At 39.4% G+C, this 19,939-nt stretch overlaps 2 long non-coding RNA genes and 1 pseudogene across 3 annotated transcripts; 1 reads left to right on the top strand and 2 right to left on the bottom strand.

The window, feature by feature from the left end:
- Window positions 1-756: 756 nt before the first annotated feature.
- LOC130135568 (uncharacterized) lies at window positions 757-4,300 on the bottom strand. 2 transcript variants are annotated; one of them, XR_008814869.1, is made up of 5 exons: window positions 3,812-4,300; window positions 3,511-3,656; window positions 3,056-3,103; window positions 2,633-2,686; window positions 757-937 (listed from the first exon to the last, which is right to left on the bottom strand). It is a non-coding gene; the product is annotated as an uncharacterized LOC130135568 (long non-coding RNA). The 2 variants fall into 2 exon arrangements; XR_008814870.1 differs by having other exon boundaries at window positions 757-968.
- A 2,433-nt stretch (window positions 4,301-6,733) lies between these two features.
- LOC115692664 (B3 domain-containing transcription factor VRN1-like) lies at window positions 6,734-9,936 on the top strand (annotated as a pseudogene).
- Window positions 9,937-17,346: 7,410 nt separating this feature from the next.
- Window positions 17,347-18,865, bottom strand: LOC130135570 (uncharacterized). Its single transcript, XR_008814873.1, has 3 exons — window positions 18,276-18,865; window positions 18,097-18,170; window positions 17,347-18,026 (listed from the first exon to the last, which is right to left on the bottom strand). It is a non-coding gene; the product is annotated as an uncharacterized LOC130135570 (long non-coding RNA).
- Window positions 18,866-19,939: the final 1,074 nt, after the last annotated feature.

Genomic DNA, 19,939 nt, shown 5'->3' on the forward strand with positions numbered 1-19,939 from the left:
TCACGGGTCTCACTTCTTTGCCTTCTTCGGTACCCTGAAAGCCAAATAAAATTCTCTCAGATAAATCCAACTGTGGATAAAGAGAAATCTGCCCATTTTGTTGCATATACTTACTCGGCTGCAAGTGCTGTAGCCGGTGGTGCTGCTGCTGGCTTCTTATCAGGTCCCTGTTCAATTTAGACAAGGGAATCGATTTAGAATCCACCTATGATACATAAATACATTTTCAGTCTAGTATAATAGAGCTTGTAATTTTGCTAGCTTGAAACAAAACTAATCATGTTCAATAAATGCATGAGTTCATGCATTCTGGACCCAATGTAATTTCTAAACTCCACATCATCATCAATAACGAATGAGAAAAATCATCTCGATGGGGTTTAACCGTTATTGGGTTTTATCTCTTACTTACTGCCAAACAGAAAAAATCATCTCAATGGGGTATCATGGACTTATGTCTTTCCCTCATTGGTTAGATAGTTTCATGTCTAGAGAAAAAAGATTCAAAGAAAGTTCATATCTTGTGCATTAATCCATTGTGTCTAAATGAAGTATCCAGACAAGCTATTAAAAAACCAGCAAATCAATCACCATGTGTACCACAGAATGCCACATTCTATACACAATTTTCAGGATCAACTATACTTTCACGGACGTTGTTGTCATTCCAAAATCCCTAACATTCACATATCACATTGACTCCAAATGAGGCAAAAATCCAATTCCGTGAAGACGAAACAAACCAACCATCCTTTCAACAAAATAAGATGTCTATTACCTGTCTGCCAGGACACATGCAGAAGAAGTAGCAAGCACGGTTTGTCCCTAAACTTGGGGAAGAATCAACATCCTCACCCCTGACATGCTTGGCAATCTTGTAATCTGCCACTAGTACTTTTCCACCTCCACCACGGACTTCCAATGCCAATTTTGAGTACTATAAAGTATAAAATCAACCCCATGATATCCTTGAGAAAAAGAATTATTTCACTAGAAATACTAAATTATGCAAGGAATACAATTTACTCCTATGAATATTGCGAAAAATCAAAACGAAATCTACTACCACCAGCATAAAGTTAGATATGATGGAAAAATCATACTAACATTGTGCGGCATGACAAAAGTACCAACGTGGTGCATTAGTAACTCCACACGGTTAACCACACTCAATACCAAAGCCTTTATAATTTTCAAAATTGTTGCCACCACATATAGTCAAATTGACAGCACCATCCTCCCAGATTTGTCCCATTCATCCCACATTTGATCTACTTTTAACAACTGAGATCCAAAATGAGCATCCTTCAAGAAGCATGCACCATCTCCCTCATTTCTTCTCTCTTTGTGTTATTTTTCTCCTAGTAGTTTCCCGTTTGAGCAATCTCTAAGACATAAATCAAAGATGAAAGATTCCTGAACATAGATTTACTCTCCCATCTCTCCACTGTCACTTTCTGTACACCTATCCATTTGTGGTATGGTCATCTTGCTTCATCTCCCTATCACTCACTAATGTCAAAATCTCCTTCCCACAAACAACTCTTCCTTAAGTAGAAAAACCTCCAATCTCACAATCTTCTATTGATTCAAACTCCATTCCTCATTCTTCCCAATAACTCCAGCCCAAGCCTAAACATCCCCTGCTGAAGTCAAAGGTTTAGCAGCACCATAGCATGGGCTGGAAAATGACAGTGGCAAATAGACCAATTTCAGGGAAGCAGATGTGGAAAGTGGAGGGATGGCTGGCCTAACAAATTTTGAGAGGTAACTGATTCCATAACATTGCTTGGAGAACAAAGAAAGGGAAGACAGAATGAGAGAAGAGGACATGCGGATACCATTCTGCTCCAGGCATGACAGGATATTTTTTCCCAAGCAAAAAACACAGGATTCTTTTAAGAGTCTCTCGTGGATTTACCTAGAGAACCTCAATTGGAAACTTTTAACTTCATCGATAACCTAATTGAACAATCAAAACTAAAGAGCTGACTCGACATTGTATAAAAAAAGCTCATTTCTGATGCAGTTATCCCTTCTAACAAATATAAAAGGTGATAGGAGATTTTTTCCCATTTTCAATGCTATTAGGGATATCATAGTCCTAGAAAATCAAGAGAACTTCCATAAATTTACCCTAACCACGACTGATCTAGTCACAACAGAGTGACTGATTGGTGGTACAGCATGAAAACTATTAGAAATTACCATAATGGAAGCTGATTGTTTTTATAATCCTTTTTCCACTTTTATCAGGAAACCAATTCCAAGTCCTCTCCAAGGACCGAGGAATATGCTTGAGTTATTTATCCATAATAACTTTTAGTCAGCTGAAAATGGCAGAATTAGTCACTTTTCAATGTCAATGAGATCAGTACAAGCACTCTAGATTTTGCTGTTCCTATCTAAACCATTATATTACTTCCATGACAAATTAGAGTACCAACTTAAGCTGATAAGTACTTACTTCCATGACACTATTATATATTGCAATCTCCAATTAAAAGGAGAATTTGGAAATACAATTGCTCGGTTTCAGGAATTTTTTTTGGCGATAAATGGTTTCTAAATTCAATCTGCTCTACCATCCAACAAATGTGAAAGACCATGTAAGTCGAGAAAAAAAACTCACCTCATGCTCTGGAATATAAACAATGATTGGCTGCTTGCATAATTTTGAAATTACCTGTAATGAATTTATGATTGGAACTGGTCAGTAGCTCAAGAAGAAATAAAGTGAGTGCTGCTAGCAAATGAAACTGTCAAAATGTAGAGAATAAGAAGACACCACCAGCTCCAATTAGCGCTAGAGAAACCTAGAAGAATTTACAGAAACAAAAGACTACTACGTTTGCCCATAGATGATCCATCATACTGCTCGATTTGAAACCATAGTCAACTCTTAATTCTACCCGAGAGATAAGGAAGAAAAGAAGCCAACCCCTATTATTTCTATCTTCACCAAGGGCTTAATTTAAACCACGATTGATCTAGTCCCAGAAAATCAAGAGAACTTCCATAAATTTACACTAGCAAAGGGAAGTGCATCACCAACCTGTATGCTATTTATTAGTTCTTGAGGATGTTCAACCCTCAAACCTACCTGCAAGACACAATAGAAGGAAAAACGACAGTTAATAGTTTCATTTATATTGCCAGTATCCATACATTTGGAATGATCTTACTATGCATACAAATCAAGTTGCCAAACAAGGCATTTCCAAAGATGCCAAACATTTTAGTAGCCGGACTATATATTGGAGAGGATCAAGGGTCGCAAGTTGAAACAAGGTTGAAGTAGCGATCAAGATCACAATGCAAGAATATAACATTTCATAATTGTGGCTATAAAGAAGATGAGAGGATAATATTAGCATAACAGCTGAGAAATTCATTGCCAAATTGCTTCTTTTGCACTTTCACGCAATCAATCAAATTCTCCTGTGAATACGCTCCTGATTCAAGAAACTCCACGAACCAGCACACACTCAAACGAACTAGAAAGCTCACGCTATGCGTCGATCGGACTCATGTGTACTTCGACTTGTTGGCGGGCATGGAGCTTCGGCCCGCGCCACGATTGTCACACTTGCACACCTCAACCCCTCCATCACCACCACCAGCGCCAGCTTCGAGAGCCGAGCAGAGCCATTTCTCTGGACAGAGAGAGAGGGGCAGAGGACGAATCGCCAATGGGGGCTTCAGAGGCGACGGCGTAGGCGGAGGCGGCCGCGTGGTCGGATCTGAGCCACCGATCTTCACGTTAGGGCAAAAACGACGAGAATAAGTTCAAGTCATATAAAACCCTAACCTGAGAATGGGGCTTCGGAGGCAACGCAGAGGGCGAGTCGGAGCCCGAGATCGCCAAAGGGGCTTCGGGAGGCAACGGCGGAGGCGCGGTTCGTCACAGAGAGCGAAGCGGTGCCGTTTCTTGGGACAGAGAGAGAGGGGCAGAGGACGAATCGCCAATGGGGGCTTCGGAGGCGACGACGTAGGTGGAGGCGGCCCCGTGGTCGGGATCTGAGCCACCGACGGGCTCCGAGAGGCGACGGCGAAGGCAAGCGGCAGAGGCGGAGGCGCGTTTCACAAAAAGAGCGGCAATTCGCGGAGGAGAGAGAGAGAGAGCAGATGGGTTTTCTGGAAGGGAAGGCGGAGGCAACCGGCGGGCGCGGCGGGTTCACGATCAAAGGAGGTGAAGTCGCGGAGGAAGGAAGAGGAGGTTGCGAACGGGAGGAATTTTGAGCGGGACGAGCAAGGGAGAGAGAAACCGGGGGAAAAGCGTATATTTGAGCAGTAGAGGAGGTGAGATGACGGAGGGTTAACGGAGGATGGAAGAAAGAAGGGAAATAGTCAGATTTTTTAATAAATCTGATTTGTGGGCCCGCTTGCCACGTGTCACGCACCCAATGGAGTTGTATATTGCTGACGTGGAGTATTCCACTCACCCAATATTTTCTCTTTCATTAGACCTTATAAAATTATTCAAACAGTACATTTTTTTTTTGGGTCTGTCAAACAGATGCAATCGATCAAGGTAAGGTCTTTGCATGAAAACCATTCAGTTGCGTCAGGAACCTGGTTTTGTTCAGAATCGGTTTGAATGGAAACCCGTTTGAGAACGCAATTTCATTTTTCTATTTTCGGGACAAGTTTGCTTCCAAAACTGATTCTGAAACCAGAAATGAGAATTAAAAAAAAGTTGGTTTTTCATTTCTGGAACAAAAGTGAAAACCATTTATGAGGAATTCATTTTCTTCAACACACATATTCATATGGAAGTCACGATCTTTGAGGTGAGAAAAAAAAGCAAAAAATTAAAATTTTCAAAACTTAATATAATGGTTTAGAATCTGTTGCTACCCACTTTCAGTGAAATTTTAATTTTTTTTAGGTATCGAAAAACATAAATAAAAATAAATAATAAAAAATTCACAAAATGGCTTAGAAAACCATGACCACTTTGAAAGAAAATTTAATTTTTTAGTTGCCAAAAAAATAATAAATAATAAAAATTCTAAAATTTAAAAACTTCATGGAATATCTTAGAATACGCACAATTTTGCGATTGAGCGAAATTTTATTTTTTAGGTCCGAAAAAAATAAAACAAAGCAAAAATTCAAAAATTTCAAAACTTCACAGAATGGCTTAAAATACTTGTGACCATCCACTTTGAGTGAAATTTAAATTTTTTTAGGTACCAAAAAAAATAAAAAATTTCAAAACTTCACAGAATAGCTTAAAATACATGTGGCCACCCACTTTGAGTGAAATTTAAATTTTTTTATATGCCAAAAAAAATAAAAATAAGCAAAAAAGTAAAAATTTCAAAACTTTACAGAATGGCTTAAAATACCTGTGGCCACCCACTTTGAGCGAAATTTTATTTTTTTAGGTGCCTAAAAAAATAAAAAAAAATTTCAAAACTTCACAAAATGGCTTAGAATACCTGTGGCCATCCACTTTAAGCGAAATTTAAATTTTTTTAGGTGCCGAAAAAAATAAAAAAAAAATTCACATAATTGCTTAGAATACCTGTGGCCACCCACTTTGAGTGAAATTTAATTTTTTTTAGGTGTCGAAAAAAAAATAAAAATAAACAATAAAGAAAAATTTTCAAAACTTCACAGAGTGGCTTAGAATACATGTAGCCATCCACTTTGAGTGAAATTTAATTTTCTTTAGAAACCAAAAAAAAAAAATCAAAAATACCATTTGGGCATCTAAAAAAAATTAAATTTTACTCAAAGTGGGTGGCTAGAGGTATTGTAAGTCATTCCGTGAAGTTTTGAAATTTTTGATTTTTTATGTTTTTTTCACCTAAAAATTTAAATTTCACTCAAAGTGGATGGCCACATGTATTCTAAGTCATTCTGTGAAGTTTTGAAATTTTTTATTTTTGCTTTTTTTCACCTCCAAAATTAAAATTTCACTCAAAGTGGTGTGGCCATGTATTCTAAGCCATTCTCAGTAAAGTTTTGAAATTTTTGAGTTTTTGAATTTTTTTGGGCATCTTAAAAAATTTAAATTTCACTCAAAGTGGGTGGCCACATGTATTCTAAACTATTCTGTGAAGTTTTGAAATTTCTGATTTTTTGATTTTTTTTGGGCACCTAAAAAAATTTAAATTTCACTAAAAGTGAGTGGCCACAGGTATTCTAAGTAATTCTGTGAAGTTTTGAAATTTTTGATTTCTTGATTTTTTTTGAAAAAATTCAACAAATTTCCTATTTTTCCGAAATCTAAATTTTTTTTATTTTCTCGACATTTTGATGATTTTTTCTGGAATTTTTCAATTTTTTGGGATTTTCTGAATTTTTTTAAAGATTTTTATGAATTTTTCGGATTTTTTTTATTATTTTTATTCCATTTCTAAAAAATAGATTTTTTTTCCTGGAAATAGAATTTTCTGTTGTTTATCAAAAGGGTTTTTATTTCAGGAAATAGAAATTTTGTGCTGTTATCAAACGGGTTTCTGTTCTAGAAATATAAATTTTTTGTCATTATCAAACGGATTTTTTTTCTCAGAAACTCATCCAGGAATCAGAAATAGAAAAATCTATTTCTGGTTCAGGAACTCATTCCGGAACAGAATGGTTATCATTCGCTACCTAAGAGTCTTCTTTAAGAAGATTTGCATCCAGAACAAAGGCAAATTGCACAAAACCACCTTTCTTCTTCTTCTTCTTCTCCTTCTCCATCTTCTCCTTCAGTGACTCCTGGGACACTACTTATATGGCTTGCGGTCGCCGTCACCTAAGAGAAGATGGAGGTGTCGAGCCAGAGATCGCGACTGGACCTCGTCTTGAGAGTCTTCACTTCTTCAAGATCATTCTCTCCGACACCCTTGAATTTGGGAAGCTCGTAGGTTCCTCATTTTCGCAGTCTGCTTCTTATGATTCAACTCAAGTGTCAGCAGAGTTTCTCTCATGATTTATAGTTGTCGCCCTCTTGCTGTGTACATCAATCTGGAAAACTTTCTATGCGCTTGAAGAAAAAGTGTTTTTTTTTGCAATTATCCTAAATAAAAACCGGTTTTTTCACATTGAATTGAAGATTGGTTGGCTAAGGATAGTGTGGACAAAGGCGTTGGGTCTCTCTAGCTTTACTCTCGTCAAATGAAGCAACTTTAACTAAAACTCATTTCGCAGTTGCCCGCTGACACCCTGCTTGCGTTCAAACTGATCTTACATCTTCGAACCCGCCACACCCCCCCAAAATAAAAAAACCGATCTTTCATCTCCATGTTACAGAATGCAAAATTTGCAGTGTTCTTGCTTTTGTTCCCTGCACTTTCAGTTTAACTTTGATGAATTAGAGTCCTGGACCTATAACTTTTCAGATTTTCTTAATCTGGAATTCTGAAAAGTTTCGTAGGAAGATATAGAAAGGATCTCTCGAGCTTGGTGCCACTCAAGGTTCCGGGCAGTTCGACCTGGACTACAGGAATAGAAAAGTGTCACAACGGCGCGTTGTTGTTGTGGAAAGGGTGGCGAGAATTTATGCAGCATTACTCTGTTGGTCATGGTCACCTCGTAGTTTTCAAATATAAAGGAAACTCCGCTTTTCATGTGATAATATTCGATAAGAGCGCTTCGGAGATCAATTATTCGTCGAGCAGCATATCGAAACTCAGGAGTGGATTTATCTTGCCAAAGAGGGAGGATGTGGTAGAAGTTGAAGATTCGGAGGATTGCACTCTTCGTCAAAAAATGAGGGTCGAACCTCGTTCGGCATGTTCTCAGCCGAGTCCAAGCTGCTCATCACAAGATCTCGAAGGTGTGTCTTGTCATTTTATGAGTCATGTTTCTTCTTACAGAGCTCTCTCCTTCGTTAGTTCTTTTCAAAGTACTTGAGAACTTTTTGATAAGCTTGTTTATGTTGACTGATGACATAATGATTTCAGTCATGCTTATTTTGGTAAAGTAGTTACAACTTCTAAGGCGAAGAGAAGCGAATTTTTGGTTTGGTCAACTTATCTAAATCTTGATTTCCATGACTGAATTTTCTTCCATTCTGTGCTAAATATGTTCATGGTAAGTAAATCAACTAATGAAAAGTTCCAATTTGGCGTAATCTAAATATTTCATTTCTTTTAAAGAACAGACGGGGTCGGACAGTCTAGAAGCAGAGCTAGCCATTCTAAGCCGGTTTTTGGTGGTTCTACAAGTCCGTGGCCTCTCTCTAGTTTTGAATTGGCTAGCAAATTGGACTCCGAGTATCCTTTTTTCAAGGTGGTGATGCTGCCCTCTTATATTAAGAATACTGTGGTAAGATCAAGAGCTTAATTCATGACTATTCTGGCCTTTTTCCTAAGCTGATTGGATTTCTGCAGGAAACTACATAGTTTTCCTTGGATATGTTCATCGCTATTTGTTTTTTTTTTTTTTTGGTTACTCCATCGCTATTTGTTTAAAAGGGCAAAGATCCTCGATCCCTCATGCTAGTTCTATGAGCAGAGACTCTAACATTTTGACTTTTGTCCTGTTAAGACTGTTGATTAGAGGTATTAAAACTACTGTATCGATTTACATTTTGCTTGCTGGGTTCTTTCTTTCCAAGCATGGGTTGTTCAAACATGTGCGTGGGCAGTATGTTCCTCGTAGTTTCATCATGCAGCACATTCTGGAAATCAAGGAAATCGCAACTCTCAAGCATTCAGACAGATCATGGCCGGTGAAGCTGAGGAGCTATCCTCATTCAGTCCATGGGGCAGCGTTCTCTTCTGGTTGGGACGCATTTGTGAGAGGAACTCGCTTGCGTGTAGGAAATGTCTGTGTGTTCGAGCTAATCGATAGGGATGATGTTGTGTTCAGAGTCTACATTTTCAGTAGTGCAGGTAAGTACTTGATTTTCGTTGGCTGAAGTGAAACTTTAGGCTAGTTGGCATAACATGAGTTCTATGCTAAAGATCTTCATAGTCAATTAAAGAAACATTCACACCAGTAATGTCTCTTAAAGTTCTCATTTTAACTATAGGCAGAAACAAACAGTGTAAATGCAGAGTGAACCATCTTGAGCCGGTATTTTTGTGATCCTACTCCTCCGCGTCCTCTCACTACTCCTGAATTAGCCAGAGAATTTGATTCTGAGCATCCTTTCTTCAAACAGGTGATACGGCAATGTCATTTGAAGAAACTGGTACAATCTTTGAGCCTAATCCATCATTGCCACATCTCAAGTTCGATTACGATCACTATCTGAATCTTGCCTCAATATTGTGCTTTCCCTGGTTAATTTGGTTTGTATTGGAAACCATATGACATTATATTGTTCTTCGAGTGATCGCAGGGCACCCCAAGGTGGAGTGACGAGGAATCGGGAAAAAGAGGAGTAGAAAAAACAGAAGTAAAAGACGGTAATCACTAATCAGGTCAGGACTATCCATTCACTTGGATATCCTCGACAAGCTGCTCCATCCCTATCCAAGTGAAAGGATGGACAGTCACTTGAATCGACAACCTAAAATGGCAATTAATGGGCACTCATTTGTTTGAAAATGCTTTACATTGAGGGTTAAGATCGATGGCTTTAATGAGCCTCTTAAGACTGTCGATAAAAGCTCCTGAAACTCGCAAATATGGCCTTGTGTTTTTTTTTGTCCAAGAGCGAATGCTTACATCATTGTCCTTCTTTCAGCATAAATTGGTTGTTCAAACATATATGCAGAGTGTTCCCTATCGATTTATCAAGCAACATATTCAAGAAAACAAGGGAACGGCAACTCTTAGGTATTCAAACAGATTGTGGCCAGTGAAGCTCTTAAGATGTAAGAATAAAAGGGAGTGTCGTTCTCTGCTGGTTGGTCTGCATTTGCAAGAGAAACTCATTTGTGTGTAGGAAATGCCTGCGTGTTTGAGATCATTGATAGGGAAGATAATGTGTTCAAAGTCTCCATCTTCAGTAACGGTTGTAAGGGCCAGATTCACATTGATTGAGGTGGATCATGGGACGTGTTACTATAGTCTGTTCGCAGTGTCGATATATATCCAGGATTCCTAATTATACCTCCTTCATCCAGCAATGGCGAATCGATGAAAAGGAGACTTTTTTGTTCATGTTTTCTTGTTTTTGGTGGTAGTTTCGGTTCTATAGTTCCATTTTGGGAAGAATCCCTCAGACTTGGCGCTTCTTTTAGGTGTCTGGTTGCTCAACTGACCTCAAGGGTTGATATGTACTTACTTAACATCTTAATGTTTTATGTTAAACCAAAGAGTTCATGCGTTAACTTTTTGTACTCGCCTTTTAATAGTATATTTATATTGCTTTATGGCTAAATGAAAAAAAAATTGAGAAAGTTGCATGGGTAAGTGATTGATTGTACGTGACAGATTCCTGATTGGATTATGTTTCCAATTCAAAGTAATCTCAAATTGGAGGCCTAGTCCACCGTCTATCAGAGGAGCCTTTATTCGATCCACGTGGACGCACTGATTTTGTGCATTTAGGCCCATCTAACAAAATTGAGAAATCAGTGCTAAGAACTTAAGAACTTACTTTACGTGTTAACAATCTTACATGTTTAAATGGAAGACAAAGTTCGTCATTCACTAAATATCTATAGTTTCTTTCCAAACATAGAATCGCGACCATAATTGATAGGTACGAACCATTTAGTTGAAAAGATTTTAATTACCATCGATAATTTTTTCAAATTATGGAATGAATTAAGTAGCCCCTTTTTTACCTAATAGATAAGTCAATTTCTAGTTTACTTGAATCTATTAAGTCAAAACTAATCGGAGTTATCTAACAAGCTTAATTGCATTAATTGCGAAAAAAAGTTTAATAACAAAATGCCACTATTTAGGTATGTGGTTGTCGCGACCTCCCCGCGGTGTGGCCACCATCTTTCGAATGGAATGGTGGGGCCGCTAACAGTTTTAGGGTAAAAGGCTAATGGATTGTTAAGTCTAAATCTAGAGACTTAATTTGGACTCTTCCAAGCCCATACCAACTCGCGACTTAAGATTTAAATTTTTTTTTAACAAGCAGATTGATTTATTTAGGAGTTACCACAAATTAGTTTAGGGTGGGTCGATTAGAAACCCAAGCAAAGTGACGGGAGAATCGCCTTACTCTTACGAATTAGAGATTCAAATGAGTTCGGGGAATTGGTTACATTAGTTAGATAACTAATGCCCTTTCGGTACCTTCCTCCAGTTTAGTTTTTGAAAACATTTTCTTTTTTTAAACAGCTTGGATTGGTTTTAAAACCTATCTGTCGTGCCGCGCTATTTGTTTGGGATTTGCGCGCTAAGGAGGTATTTTCGTGTAAGGGTCTCTCCCAGACCATACGTCATGTGACAGCGGATGGTAGTTTCCTATTTAGTCTAAGTTTTCAATTTTGAAGTCGCCACTAGTCATTATTGGTAGGTAGACTAAAAACCTAATCGAGGTATGGGAGAAATACCACGATTCTACGAATCAAAGATTCTGAGTACGGAGACTTGGTTACGCTAATAATCCCAAATCGAGATCCCTAACGCCCTTTCGGTACCTAAGAATGATACAATTTCTGAAATATCATGCAAGTTTCCGAGGCTTACCCACTAATTCTATCCATTCCAATCGTGAGAAAAATCAATCAAGAATTAAATGCGCAATCAATCTCAATCAATCTTAAATGGTCTCTAAAAATGAAAATCAATCAAAGCATCTAAACCCTAATAAAGCCCTAGAAGCTTATTTATTTCATGATTTGTAATTTTTAGGATTTTAGGGTTTTTTAGGGGTTATAACCCCTGAATTTGAGATTTTCTAAAAATACCACTTGGACACTTCCAAAAATTCAAATTTCACTTTCTAAGGTTGGCCACAGTGTTTTTGAACCATTCTGTGAATTTTTAAAATTTTTGATTTTTTTTATTTATCGGAAATTGAATTCTGAGAATTTCATTAACCGAGAATTGATTTTTATGATTTTCTGAAAATTTTTATGAATTTTCGAATTTTCCAAATTTTTTTAGATTTTTCTGAATTTTTCACATTTTATTTGTATTTTCTGAATTTTTATGAATTTTCTGAATTTTTTTTTGAATTTTCATGAATTTTCTAAAATTTTATATTTTTTTATGAAATTTCTATTTTTCTGAAATTCTTTATGAATTTTTTATTTTTCTGAAACTTTCCGAATTTCTAAAAAAACATTTGTATTTGTCTAAATGTTTTTTGAATTTTTTTTGAATTTTTTTTTGAATTTTTTGAATTTTTATTGGATTTTTTTTTATTTTTTTATTTAAATTTTCCCGCCGGGATGATGAATCGGACCAACCCGGCCAGCTCAACTCGGTTCGGCATGGCCGAACCGGGAATCGCCGGCGCCGGCGCCGGTCACCTTCTCCGACGAGTTCAGTGCCAAAACGGTGCCGTTTTTGGTCTTTTTCTCTTCGGCATTTTGTCGAGCAGTTGGTGGGCACATTCTGGGTTAAACATTTTCGAGGCCGCCGGTTTGAGCTAGGCGCCGACGAGCCTCCGGCGACCCTTTTGCTTGATTTTTTTTTTATCCTGTATCATCTCCTCATCACCACCAATCGTCCTCAGCTTATAGATTAGTTGTTGGACCACACGAAAGGGGAAGGAAGAGAAATGAGAACAAAGAAAGAATTGTATTTCTGTTACTGCTAGGTTTACATGTACAATGCTTAATATATAATACAAGATATGTGCAACAAGAGGAAAGAATATCTTTTATATATCCTAATCCTAGATTGATTCATTCAATCAACTATAATCTCGAAATGATTTAAATGTATCAATCATTATCTGGATTGATTCAGGCATATCTTCCAACACTCCCCCTCAAGCTGGTGGCTTATATATGTCCAAGACACTTAGCTTGCTCAGTAGATACGCGTGTTGTCTTTGGCATAAAGGTTTGGTGAAGATATTCGCAAGTTGTTCTGTGGTTCCAATCCCTCTTGTTTTGATTATTCCTTCTTGGATCTTGTCTCGAGTGAAGTGACAATCCACTTCAATATGCTTTGTTCTCTCATGCACTATTGGATTTGCCGCAAGCTTAAGTGCTGCATCATTGTCGCAGAACAACAATGTTGGTCCTTTTACTTTAACCCCAAGGTCCAAAAGAAGGCCTCGTATCCATACTATTTCACATACGGTCTTGGCCATAGCTCGATATTCTACTTCAGCTGATGATAAGGATACGGTAGACTATTTCTTTGTCTTCCATGAAAGCAATGATTCTTCTATTTTGATGCAGAATCCAGTGATAGACCTTCGGCTCATAGGACAGGTGGCATAATCCGTGTCACAATAGGCTGTCATTTCCATATTACATTTTCTAGAAAGAAGAATTCCAAGTCCTGGGCATCCCTTTAAGTACTTCACGACTTTCAAGGCTGCATTCATGTGGGATTGTTTCGGACTATGCATGAATTGACTGAGTGTCTGAACTGCATAACATATACCAGGTTTGGTCATGGTGAGATAGATGAGTTTCCTGACGAGTCTTTGATAACTTGATGGATCCTTGAGTAATGGGTCATTGTCTAATAATCCCATATCATATTCAGCTGTAGTCAATTTGATGTTCTCCTCGATAGGGATAACAACTGGTTTGCATCCTGATAGACCTGCTTCTGATATAATTTTCAAAACAAATTTCCGTTGGCTAAGAGAGATTCCCTGGTCTGATCGGGCAATTTCAATTCCAAGGAAATATTTGGGTGATCCTAAGTCTTTAATATGAAAAGTGGAATGCAGATAATCTTTCAGACTTTTCACAGCAGAATCATCGTTCCCCATAATCAGTATGTCATCGACATATATCATTAGATAAATAGATGACGTACCTCTCGTCCATGTAAATAGAGCATAATCATGTCGAGACTGACTGAAACCAGCTGTCATAAGCGCAGTAGTAAATTTAGCATACCACTATCGAGAAGCTTGTTTGAGACCATAAAGAGATTTATGGAGACGACATACTCTAGACTCCCCCTGTCTCCTTAATCCCTGCGGAAGATCCATATAAATTTCTTCATCCAGATCACCATGGGGGAAAGCATTGTGAACATCCATTTGATGTAGTGGCCAATCACAAAAAGCAGCAATCGACAGAAAAGAGCGAACTGTGACGTCTTTTGCTACAGGAGAAAAAGTCTCATGGTAGTCGAATCCCTCTCTTTGTGTGAAGCCTTTGGCTACTAATCGAGCTTTATATCTGTCAACTGATCCATCTGCTTTGTACTTTATTTTGTAAACCCATTTGCAACCAATTGATTTATGGAGTGGTGGCAATGGTATGATTTCCCAAGTTTTATTTTCCATCAGGGCATGTAATTTTGCCTCCATTGCTTTTTGCCAACGTGGGTCAGTAGCTGCTTCTTCATATGTGGAAGGTTCTCTTTCTTCTGAAATTCGGCTAATACAACATGTGTGGTCCGATGACAGCCGATGAAAAGAAACATAAGAGGAAACTGGATAGTGAATATCTGGTGAAGCAGCACATACATAGTCCTTGGTCCATGTAGGTGGTCGAGTAGCACGACCGGACCGTCGAGGTGGATTAGGTTGTATTTGCTCAAATTGATTCCGGGTATTAGCTTCTCCTATGGAAGAGGAGGCAGGACTCTTTTCAAAATTTTCTGCATATTCTTCTGTCAAATGTTCTGGATTTGAAGAATCGCCAATGGTGTCTATTTCTAGGCTAGTATCTGGATAATTTGACGATGGAACAAGAACACATTGCTGTCGAGAAGACAAGTCCTCTTCAAATAAGAATTTACGGTGATCCAGAATCGGTCCAGAATGTTCAGCTGAAGATGCTTCATTCTGGAAATGCGGCCGGCGAAAAGCCGGTCGGAAAAACCTATCTTGCAACTATTCTAGATTAACTCCTCAAAACTTCAAGTCCTGATTCTACTCGCCCTAGCCGTCTAGATTGCTCAAAACAAACATCAAACCATCATACAAGGTCAAAGAAGACTGACTCGGGTGGCCATTGGCCACGGGGGACACTCTGGCGAAGGTTCTTCAAGCTCCGGCGAGGTGTTTTTGGTAACAGCTGAGACATTTTATGCATGTTTTGCAATAAAAAAACGCAATCAAACAAAGCAAAACACGATTAGAACACGTTTTAGACACCTAATATAATAAAATCATAGAGAAACATGACCGAACAAACCAAAGCATTTTTTTGGAATTCTGGAAAAATCAGTGTTGAAGACTGAACTTTACCTACTTGATCGGAGGATTAGAAAAGCTTTCCGAGTTGATCAAATGCCGTAAACTTGTTCACTCACACTTGAACTTCAAGCTGAAGGTTTCAGCTTCGCCGGAGAGGCTTCAAGCACACCTACCGATACTCATTTTCAGACCTCGATGAACAGTTTCGTCATAGGTTCACCAGATGTGGAAGTCCTCAATTGGAGCCGATTTACCGGCGTTTTTCTTGCCGGAAAAACGCCGATCGCTCGGTCCTTGGGGCCTCGACATACCTCTCACACTATTTCTCTCTCTGTGTCTTCCTTTCTCTCTCTGGAATTTCCCTGAGTACCTTCTGTGCTTTGTTCATTTTTTTCTTCCCTTTTTGTTCATTGATTTTTCCCGCCCAAAGTTCATTCCAACGACTTCCGATCGGTTGGATCGAATATCTGGTGCCAGCTGGAGATTCTCCAGCTGGCCATCTTAATTTTCACGTGTTCAATTGTTCAAGGTAAGTCGGCAAAGTCACAGGTATAACTGGATTTTTCTGGGTTTCATTATGCCTTGGGGCAAGTCGGGTAAGGAAAACAGGTTTTCGGGTCGGGTCGGGTCGGGACGACCCAGAAAGTCCGGTTTTGATTAAAAGCTCGAATTGAGCCCAATTTCGATCGATTTTTTTCAAATTAAATCCCAAAATGGAATTCCTCATCACATTTTGAATCCAAATATGTAATGTTTCCCAATTTTTGATAAAATCATGTCCAAGATTTTTAAATTTTTGTATTTGGGTTATCAGGGTTTTATTCAATTCAATATTTTAATGACCTGATTAGACAAAATTGGTGCCAAAATTGAATTACCCACATATGATTAACCTTAGAAATGATGGTCTCATGGTTCGACAATTTCGTATTGGGCACGATTCCCAATTTGGACTCAAAATTTCTAATTTTTAATTGAATTTTGGGGTTTTCTGATTTCTTTGACAAATTGTGCAATTGAACTGACCATTATGTAATTCAAGGTCCCAAAATCATTTGTTGTGAAGACACTATGACTTAACAATGACTAGAAAAGATTTAATTGCATTTTTGGTTCAATTCGGGTTTGATTTTGCCCAATTTTGGGAAAAACACATACCCAATTGAAATTTTTCAAAATTGATGATTTATTAATGAAATTGGATTTAAAATAAGACTAATGACTATTTTTATGGAATTTTATGATTCCATTTGCTATTTTTCTTGATTTTCTCACTTATTTTGACTAAAAGAAATTAAAGGAAAATGCAGGAAAATGCTAAAAAAATTGTTTTTGGTTTAGAAGTAGGTTTCTAGGCTTGGCCAAGATTCCTAATCCTGATTTTGAGATTTTTGAAAATATAAAAAAAATGAGCTAAAAATCAGGTGTCAACAGCTGCCCCTCTTTGAGAGTGAGCTCGTTAGAGATTTATCTGAAAGACAATGTGACACCTGAATTTTTTAGTCGACTCAATGAATAAGATAAGATGAAAATTTCACAACAACTGATTAGGGATCTTGCTTTTAAAATTCGTGATCCAATCCAATGGTTTTCTTTTCAGAACACATTTTGAAAGGTTCTTAATGATCGAGGGAGAGAAACTTACCTATTTGTGAGCGTCTCTTTGTTGCTTATCTAAGAGTATAAATTGATGGCGGTGATGATTATGATGATTATTCTGATTTCGTGATTTAAGGATAAACCCACGAACCATGAACACATAAGGCTCATCGCCTGTAGGGGTGAGCAGTTCCAGGTTCCGAGTAGATTCCGCCTGGAACCTGGAACCTATCCTCGGGTACAGGTTCCTCAAAATGAGAAACCTAAAACCTACCCATCGGAATGTGGAACCTGAAACCTACCTTGTCATAGGTTCTAGGGTCAGTTCCAGGTTCCAACAGGTTCTTTTTTTAATTTCATTTTGAATTAAACAAAACGAAAATAAAAGCAAGAATCCTTCATACTACAGGCAGCACCTAAGACTGTTCTTTCCAAAGTGTTATTTTATTAGAATTTAGTGGAAACAATGGAGGATATGATAGATAAGACACATTCCTATCATATAGCATGCCCAACAGAGCTCTACTTGCAACTCGCATGTAAGTGAACTGTCATTTGTAACACAAGCAAGAAACCTTGACACAGCAACTGCACAGCAAAAGTGACGAAGAACATTGTCAATTTCCACAAATCAAAGAAATTTGCAAGACAACCGGTAATTGCACAATGGGGCACTTAAGGTCATCAATCTAAAAGCCTCCTCTCTCAGAAAAAAAGGCTGAACCGCGGAGTGCCAAGAATACACCAATCTAGTGATTAAAACAAAACTTTCAACTGCATCCATGAGCCGCAAGGTAAGGCCCCATAAGTGAGGCCAAAAATAAGGAAAGGAAAAATCACCAACAGAACAATGCTTGTAACCCCCAACCCCCCTGCCAAAACAAAAAAACCCCACAATATGCTAGAGGGCATAGACTAAAATGACATCAAATGAAAACAACAATGAATCAAAAAATGCCATCGCTACATCACCTCATGGGAGCTGTAGCCAAAAATGAAAAAGAAAACAAAGACAACATCGACCGAGTCAACGCGAAATTGCTAAAAGAAATCCAAATAAGATCACGATCGCAAATGGGTCGGGGAATTCAATCAACAACAACAACAAGAGAAGGATAAAGGGACCCACTTTGATACATAAATTGCCAGTGCAGATGATGTGCTGGATCTTGCCAGGGACGAGCATGGACTTGAACTTGGCGGGCAGATCAGGCGCCTTGTGCAGTATGTGCAGATCCCCCAATGCCAACACCAATACCATCTTTCTTGTTCTCGCTACTCTCTATCGATCACAACGACAACGATAAGAAAAAGGGTCAACGAAAAAACAAGAAAAGGTAATATTTCCGCACCCAAAGACGATCCTTTCTATTTCTCTTTCTCCCTCGATCGAGCTTCAACAATCAATCTCTCTTCTTCTTCTCCCCTTAACACAGCGCATGAAGTTCATATTGTGCAAGTGCGTAACAGTGATGCAAACTAACAAGGGCTTTGCAAAGAGAGAGAGAGAGAGACGTTGACTTGGACATACCCTGGAACCGAAGCGGACATGGAAGACCCTTCTCTGTCCCTCGTTCTTGTCGTGCTTTGAAACTTCTCCCTTTCTCCTTTGGTTTACTATCTCGAACTCACCTCGTCTTCGTCCACGCGCCTCCGGTAATCAGGTTCTTCGCCATCCCACGCTCTGTCGTCGTCCCTCCCGGGCCTCGAACCACCACTCACGCTACCTCTGGCCCTCGAACCAAGCGATCCTTAGCAGAATCCTCGTCCCCGCTCGAGATGCTCAGCATCTCGACGTCCAAATCGTTATCGTCGTTGACCACCCTCCTATTCCCATTGTTGCTGCCCCTGTTCTTGTTGCCACCGCCCCCAATCTGCCGCTGCGCACCACCGTAGCCCGCCTTCGCGGCCGGCGCCACCGCAGCGGAGCTCCTCTGCTGGGTGCGGTTGATGAAGACAGAGGAAGAGCCGAGGCGACGCCGAACGGAGAGAGGAGAGACAAGCTCGTCGAGTCGTGGGTGTGGGGAGTGCGAGAGAGAGCAGACTAAAGGAGGACCGAGCGAGGGGAAATATGGGGAAGAAACAAGAAACTAACAAAAGATAGGGTTTTTACAGAGTAAAGTAAACCGGTTTTGATTTCGGTTCCGGCTCCCCGGTTCCTAAAAATTTGGAACCAGGAACCGGAACCTACCACCTTGGAATCGGGAACCAAACCGGACCCGCCGGTTCGGTTCTTCGGTTCTTCGGTTCTTGGTTCTACCTTAGAACTGTGCTCACCCCTAATCGCCTGAGGAATTGAAAATTTGCCTAGTGGTTCCTCACCAGTAGGACTTTAAACTTTGCCTAGTGACTCCTCGTTAGTAGGACTTTGGAAATTGCCTAGGGGCTCTTCGCCTGTAGGACTTTGGAAATTGCCTAGTGGTTCCTCATCAGTAGAACTTGAATTTGTCTAGTGGTTCCTCACCAGTAGGACTTGAATTTGCCTAGTGGCTCCTCACTAGTAGGACTTGAATTTGCCTAGGGGCTCCTCGCCTGTAGGACTTTAAATTTGCCTAGGGGCTCCTCGCCTGTAAGACTTGAATTTGCCTAGTAATTCTTCACCAGTAGGACTTGAATTTGCCTAGTGGTTCCTCACCAGTATAACTTGAATTTGCCTAGGGGCTCCTCGCATGTAGGATTTGAATTTGCCTAGTGGTTCCTCACCAGTAGGACTTGAATTTGCCTAGGGGCTCCTCGCCAGTAGGACTTGAATTTGCCTAGGGGCTCCTCGCCTGTAGGACTTGAATTTGCCTAGTGGTTCCTCACCAGTAGGACTTGAATTTGCCTAGGGGCTCCTCGCTTGTAGGACTTGAATTTGCCTAGCGGTTCCTCACCAGTAAGACTTGAATTTGCCTTGGGGCTCCTCGCCTATAGGACTTTGAATTTCCCTAGTGGTTCCTTATCAGTAGGACTTGAATTTGCCTAAGGGCTCCTTGCCTGTAAGACTTGAATTTGCCTAGGGGCTCCTCGCCTGTAGGACTTTGGAAATTACCTAGGGGCTCCTTGCCTGTAGGACTTTAAATTTGCCTAGTGGTTCCTCACCAGTAGTGTAACACCCTTACCTCACCTCGGTCACATCCCGGCCAAGACCTTAACTTGAGGCTTACTTTGTGACGTCCCGTTTATTGTTATCTTTCTTTAAACACAAGCGGAAGC

This window comes from Syzygium oleosum, unplaced genomic scaffold, assembly GCF_021117445.2.
Source record: "Syzygium oleosum isolate NSW1041296 unplaced genomic scaffold, Sole_v2.1 Sole_v2.34, whole genome shotgun sequence".
Taxonomy (NCBI): domain Eukaryota; kingdom Viridiplantae; phylum Streptophyta; class Magnoliopsida; order Myrtales; family Myrtaceae; genus Syzygium; species Syzygium oleosum.